We start from the raw sequence: 8,441 nt of genomic DNA on the forward strand, positions 1-8,441 counted from the left end.
TCGGATACATGCTTCGAATCCTAGCAACTGCAATTTAGGTTTTTATTTCGTTTAAAAGTGGCGCCTTCCTCCATATTTTATTTTTAATCCAAAAATAAGCGCTTTTCACATCGATTATGTTTTTCAACTGGGGTGAAATAGTTTACTCTTATTATATGTATCTTAACTTGTAGCTTCCAATTTCAGTCGCTTAAAACAACACGCTGAAACAACACACACATAACCCTAACAAAGATCTCTAAACAAAGAGAGCCTTAAACATATATCATCCTCTAGAATGGTGACACGTGTTTAGAGATCTCGTTCGATATTTGTCCGAATGAAATACCGTAATCATTTTTCACTTCTTCTTCACATATCTGATACGTCAAACATCACTACTCATGATATATTATTGTTGTCGTTGTAGTCGTTGTCGTAGTTGTTGTTGAGACCCTAGAGGTTTAATCTCTTTGTTGTTGCTTAAACTGAAATTAAATGTTATACGTTGTTATTTTTGTTGAGATAAGTACATTGTAGGTTTATTATTGATGTTGATGTAATTTTGTTGAGAACTTGTTTTTTTGAGTTGTTGTTTTATATTGTTGTTGTTTAGATTGAGAATGAATGTTAATGTTGCTGTTGACTAGATTGAGATTGAATGCTAATGTTATTTTTGTGGTAATTTATTGTTGTTTTTAAGTTGTTGATATTGTTATTATTGTTGTTGTTTAGTTGCTCTACTTAGCAATGTTTTGAATTATTATTTATTGTTGTTTTTGAATGGGTGATGTTATATATGTTGTTTAGTTGTTATTGAGTTTGAGTTTGAGATTATGTTTTTATGATTCTTTGTGCAGCTCTCTTTTTGTTCCGCTGAACATATCAAGAGGACATTAATAGAGCAGGAAGTGTTGAATGAAGAGCTTGAAACATTGAACGTGATTCAAACCATTAAAAAACCAAAGATGAATAATGAGTTACAGGATGCTCGAAAACCATTGATTATTGTAAGTTGTTCTTCAAATATAACATAATTGTTCATATAATTATTTTGTAAACGAATTTGAAAAATTATATGTTCAGTTAGGATTTAGTGAAATAAGAAATCTGCAATAGATATAATAAATTTAATTGTGTTTTATCCGTCAGTTAAATGACAAAATCGAGGAGAAGTGTGTTTTTCCTATTTAAAAATTCCAAAAAATTTACCTCACATATAAAACCTAGATAACACCTCATGTTCAATCGAGATAAAATGTGTTTTTTTAAATAGTGTAAATATAAAACGATAAGGAGGTTGATAGTGTCGAAAAACAGATTGATTTTGTGTCAAACACAATATTTGAATAAAAAGTGGATTTTGTTTGTGAGAATTTAAAAAATATGATATAAAATATTGAATAATGTTTGAAAATCTAATCACATATATAAATAAACATACGCTTCAAAAGGACACTTCTGAAACTGCGTCAAAATGAAACCGTCCCAACATGATTAATATGAGATTTTTGAAATCGAATGAAACCTAGCATGGTTAATATGATATTTTGAAAAATCTCATGAATTGAGACGGTTAATTTTTCATTTCAAAAAACATAACTTTTGTTGGAGGCACTTCGAGGGAATTAACGAGGGAGCATATTATACTTGGGACGCACTTTGTGAGAGACGCACCACCTGTCCACCTAAAACCTTAAGGTGATAGGTGTGTGGGTTCTCTCACTTATAAAGTGTTCATTCTTCTATTTTCTAACCAATGCGAGACTTCTTCCTCACACTTTGAGTCTATACAATACTCCCCCTCATGTGAAAGCTCTCCCTTCCACATTCACTTGTATCCGTTGACTTTCTTCAACTACAAGTAAGCCGGTCCCTTTCTCGAACCAAAGGATCATGATACCACTGTTGGAGGCAACACGTGGGTCAACGGTTTCTCGAACCAAAGGCTCTGATATTCAAGGGGGTCAAACTTTGAGTCTATCCAAAGGCTCATGATACCATTGTTGGAGGCAACACGGAGGTCAAGGATTTCTCGAACCAAAGGCTCTAATATTCAAGGGGGTTAAACTTTGAGTCTATCCAAAGGCTCATGATACCACTGTTGGAGGCAACACGGGGGATCAACGATTTCTCGAACCAAAGGCTCTGATATTCACTTGTATTCTTCAACTACAAGTAAGTCAGTCTCTTTCCCGAACCAAAGACTCTGATACCAGAGTTGGAGGCACTTCAAGGGGGTCAACGATTGAGCATGTTACACTTGGGACACACTTTGTGAGAGACACACCACTTGTCCACATAAAACCTTAAGGTGATAGGTGTGTGAGTTCTCTCACTTATAAAGTGTTCATTCTTCCATTTTCTAACCAATGTGAGATTTCTTCCTCACACTTCGAGTCTATACAATGCTCTCCCTCATGTGAAATCTCTCTCTTCCACATTCACTTGTATCCGTTGACTTTCTTCAACTACAAGTAATCCGGTACATTTCTCGAACCAAAGACTCATGATACCACTGTTGGAGGCAACACAGGGGGGGTTAACGATTTCTCGAACCAAAGACTCTGATATTCAAGGGGGTCAAACTTTGAGTCTATCTAAAGGTTCATGATACCATTGTTAGAGGCAACACGTGGGTCAACGATTTCTCGAACTAAAGGCTTTGATATTCAAGGGGGTTAAACTTTGAGTCTATCCAAAGGCTCATGATACCACTATTGGAGGCAACACGGGGGATCAACGATTTCTTGAACCAAAGGCTTTGATATTCACTTGCATTCTTCAACTACAAATAAGTCGGTCCTTTTCTCGAACCAAAGAGTCTAATACTAGAGTTGGAGATACTTCAAGGGGGTCAACGATGAAGCATATTATATTTGGAACACACTTTGTGAGAGACACACCATTTGTCCACCTAAAATCTTAATATGATAGATATGTAGGTTCTCTCACTTATAAAGTATTCATTAATTCTTTTCTAATTCTTTTCTTTTCTAAACCAGTGTGAGACTTATTCCTCATACATGATTCTCAACCATTTTTAATTACCTTCACATCCAATTCTTTATGCAAATGCAGTGAATCTGAGTTTAATAATAATGGGAATAAAACACGTGAATTAATGAATATAGACATATACAAAGAGGAACACAATGAGTGTGTTAAAGAAAATTATATATCTCCGTAACTTAGCCACCCTTATACGGATATCACAGACAGGCAACAAATTTAATACATTTAGGTTGGTTAACAATTAACAAACCTATCAAAATCCATTCTAAAAGTTTTCAAATGATCTTATCTTTAAAATGGTACAAGATAAGAGTTTTTGACTTTACACATTATTTGTATCTGTGTTTTATGAAGTTACTATTTATTTGTATATATAACTTGTTATTTTTAAATCTATTTTAGCTAATATTAAAAGTCCACTTTTATTATTTGTTGATTATATATATATATATATATATATATATATATATATATATATATATATATATATATATATATATATATATATATATATATATATATATATATATATATATATATATATATATATATATATATATTAAATTTGATTAAATGTTAAATGTATAAATGAATTTTCCAAAAGAATAAAAATATTAAATTAATATAAATTTGTATTAAAAATAATATAACATATATATTTATAAGCTAAGTTTTATTGTATTAATTTTTGTTTATTTAAATAATTTTTTTTATTTACTAAAAATCCGATTTATATATATATATATATATATATATATATATATATATATATATATATATATATATATATATATATATATATATATATATATATATTCGAGAAAATGTAAAAAATGTTTACAAAAATATATTTTTAATTATTATACTTTTTTAAATAAAACTTTAATAAGGAAGTAATTTTTTTTCTTAAAATTAAATATATATTTTCAAACAACAGTATTTTATTTTATTTATTTATTTTGTACAAAAGAAAATGTGAATAGTTATTAACCTAGTAGCTTAATAATTATATAAAATATCTCCATATAGTAGTAATGGATACATGAAGTTTAATTTATTAGATTAACCTACATGCATATATTGGTTATCATTTCACATTTTGAATAATAAATACAAGATATGCACCAAGAAAATAAAGATGATAATAATAATATGATAAGGAGACACAAATCACCATCACTAAAGACTTATTAATTAATCAATCAATCAACGAATTGTTTCGTACACTTCTTTTTTTCCATGAAATCGTATTCCAATTCCAACTAAACCATGTAATAGAATCTAAATCCATTGGCTGAAACGCAAAACGAATCATAAAACCATAGAAAAAAAATAGTTAGAATACAACTCCAAAGAAGAGCTTTCGAAAGGCCATTAATAAACCAAACAAGGATAGAATAACTTTTGGTTTCCTTTTACTAAAATGGAAATATGAAAAATCATGACACAAAGCAAGTCACTATAGTATTAGTCCGGACTATGAGGAGTTGAATTCTATGACAAACTTTAACTCTCTTTAGTATGGTGGTGGGAAAGTGAATGCATGGGGGTTGTGTCAGAATCTTACCCAATCTTTCTCGTAAAGATGCTCTTCTATATTTACTAACAATTCTTTAAAGTTAGTATCCTTCTTCAATTGCATTACTAACACTTTTAAAACCATGTCAATGATTCAATAAATTTTATCATCTAATCTAAATTAATTAAATTGATTTTTCTTAATATTTAGATTAAATGCAATACAAATCGATACAATTCGCCAACTAATGGATTCCGTTAGTCCGTTTAGGTTGTAGTTATGCATATACACCTGTTGTAAGGACGCGAGTTTGAATATGTAATATCCCACTTATTTATCTTTAACAAATAAAATTTCAACTACTAAACTACTCAATGAAAAAAACTGACAACTATGACAACTAATTGTTGAGATATTATTTAGAGTGATATATTATTAAGTTATTAGATATAATATCAAATATAATCTAATATAATAATATCAAATATAATTCAACTTGTGTAAACTTAATTCCAATCAAAGTTGTATATAAATAGTTATAGTCTGTATCATTATTTGTATACACCATTACGATTCAAGTGAATATAAATCTTTATTTCCTTATTTTCTCCCTTTCTTTCCTATCACTAAAAGTGCCTCACGCACTAGCACTAGCGAGTCGATTATTTCAAGTCAATTCAAAATGGATTACTTGAGACCTCAACCAAACTATTATATTTTATTATTATTTTAATTATTTCATATTATATTAATAGTTTATCTTTATAAATATATTTTACTAATATACTTTTTTAGTATTGTATATTATATTTTAAAATATGTTTTTTCATTTTAATAAAATTGTCAATGTGATTTTAAAAAATATAAAAATATTGAGCCAATTAAAGCAAATCAAAACTGATTTGATTAGTTCTGATTTTGTTGTTACAATCCAATAGTTTAACTTTGAAGACATTTTTGTTGAAGAGTTTGGGGAAGTCGAAAGCGACAATAAGACCACAAAAGCGAGAGATGCCACATCTCTACTCAAAGCTTTAAAGGCATCAGGTATATGAGTTGTCTCTCTTATAAATCCAACAAATCACCTATTTATAGGCAACATTGGACTTAACCACCCAAACTTGCATCTAGAAATCTCTCCTACAAGTTTGAGTTTCCATATCCTATAATAGGATCCTACATAGGATCCAACTTCTGCTCCCTCATCAAGTCGTACCAAGGCTCTAGTATCACTTGTTGGGGGGGGGGGGGGGGGTGGGGGATCGGGGGAAGCAGTAGCAACTATGGGCACAACATCAAGATTTTAATACCACTTGTTGAAGAGATCATGAGAGGTGGGAGTAATAATGTGCCCAACGCTCCAGGACCATAAGAGAGAGACATCACATATCTACCCAAAATCTTAAGGCATCAATATTCCACTCATTCATAGGCAATGTGAGAATCAACCATTCACACTCTTACCTAGTATATTCCAGCATAAGTGCGAGTCTTCCACAATGTTGGTCTACTACTCTACTAAGGTCACACAACCATTTTGGTGGTGGTTGATCGTTTCTCTAAGGGTGGGCAGTTGAGTATGTTGCAACCTCACTACACTACATATAAGGTAATCTTACTGTCCGTTGATATTGTTGAAAAAATTCATGGCATGTCTGGCAACTTGGTGTCAGATCGTGGTCCACTCTTTATGAGTCATTTTTGGCAAAAGTTGTTCAAATGTAGTGGAACCAAGTTGTACATGAGATCATCCTATCATCCATAAACGGATGGGAAAACTGAAGTTCTCAACAGAGTCATTGAGCAATACTTACACACCTTTCTACACTCTAAACCGATCACTTGGGAAAAATATTAGGTGTGGGATGAGTGGTCCTACAACACCTCACAACATTCCATCACGGGAAAGACTCCGTTTGAAGCCACCTTCGGCAAACCACCTCCTTCCATTCCTCAATATCTAACTAGTACATCAAACATTGATATTGTAGATGACTCACTCACCGCTCGTGCTTCCATGTTTGAGACTTTGTGCATAAAGCTAACGAGAACTCAAGTGACTATGAAACAATTTGCTAATGCGCACGATTGAGATGTTCACCACAATATTGGGGATTAGATGCTAGTAAAGCTCAATCCAGATTGTCAGACCTCAATCACTATTGCAGCTTACTACAAGGTGCACAAACGTTTTTATGCGTCGTTTCAAATTTTGAAAACGATTGAAACAATAGTGTACAAGTTGTTGCTACTACCTAAATCCAAAATCCATCATGTTCTCCATTGCTTAGTGTTGAAACCTTTCCACCAGGATGCTTCAACGCCAATTTTCATCGCTACTCTCCCACCATATACGTTGATAAATCGGCCTCTTATGCCCTGTTTAGTGATCCTTGACACTTGTTAGAGTCAAACTGCCGAGCCTCGCTGAGAGGTGCTTGCTTTATGGCATGATTTACCTCTTGATTACACATCTTGGGAGGACTGGGACATTCTCAAACCCATTTATCATCTTGAGGAAAAGATGATTTTAGATTATGCGAGGAATGAAAGCGTCAGAAAAAAATAGTTGAGGTAGATCACAATGAGAAAAGAGAAAAATTCAAAAGAAAAATCATCATGTCAAAATATTTAGAAGACTATGTCGCAAGAGGTGCAACAACTTCATTTAAAAGTGTTAGAACATACAAATCAATTAAGGTGTATCAAGGGAGAAAATGTTCAAATTGAAGAAGATGAAGATTAAAGAAATTTGAGAGAGAGAGAGAGAGAGAGAGAGAGAGAGAGAGAGAGAGTAATTGAAGGTGAGTGTACAAATTGGCATTAACAACAATGGGGAGTAGTGAGACCCTTTTATAGTACAAAATTACAAGTGATCACAATCACCAAAAGCACTTAAAATCAAAAATAAAACAATTCAGCTTCAGTGTAACCGGTTACGACAAACAGCGTAACCGATTACGCCACTACAATGTCACTTTTGATTCTGGTTATCGGGGTTGTAACCGGTTACGCCAAGTGAAGTGCTAAAAACCAGTAGCTTTAACAAAAAGGAGTTGAAGTCAATATTGTTGGCTAGCCCAAATCTTGCAAGAATATTATTAGATTCTTCCTTACAATGTATTTAGTGTTATCATTATGTTATTATTGTAATGCTATCTATAAACACAATGTATGGAAGAAATAAACTAAGCATGATTTATCCCAATGCTATTTCTCTAATTTTTTTTGGAAGTCCCTAGTCCGCAAACTCCAATTTTATCAACATTTTATAGGGCGGACAGCCAAAAGAATTTAAAACTCAATTAAGTTAGAAAATTAAGAGAATCAAAAGGTTTTACCATAATAGATATTGTGCTTTTTACCAAGTGGTGATGATGACCTTTTACATGTGAGTTTAGTGACAAATCCAATATATCTAACACATTTCAAATGGAATTTATACTATTCATATTTTACTTTTTCAACTATAATATATTGATAATTTTCGTCCTCAATCTAGGTTAAAAAAAAGCCTTTAAAAGCACACGTGGTATAATATTCTTTCTCCAGAAAGTCTACTCAACAATGGTAGGTGTAGTCTAAAATACTAAATGTCATTTTTGTTTCAACGTAAAAAAGACTAAAGATGTAGTTGGGCGTGAATGGAATCTCAATCAAATTGTTTCGACGTATGTGGTAGGACCACTTTGATAAATACAGCCGTTCGTGTTTACAAACTTAATTGCCAAACTTAAAAACACAACTCCCCTGGAAAAACGGAAGTAATGTCGTGAAGTTTTATTAGATCATGTGTAATGGGTGTGTTTATTTAAACTCAATATGGCAAAATCATGTGCAATGAGTGTTTAGAGTAGTGTTGAGTGTGTGTTGGAGGAGAGAGATGTTGAGAAATGACACGTGGCTGTTTGTGATTGGCTGGCCAGAT

Source organism: Vicia villosa, linkage group LG5 (assembly GCF_029867415.1).
Source record: "Vicia villosa cultivar HV-30 ecotype Madison, WI linkage group LG5, Vvil1.0, whole genome shotgun sequence".
Taxonomy (NCBI): Eukaryota; Viridiplantae; Streptophyta; class Magnoliopsida; order Fabales; family Fabaceae; genus Vicia; species Vicia villosa.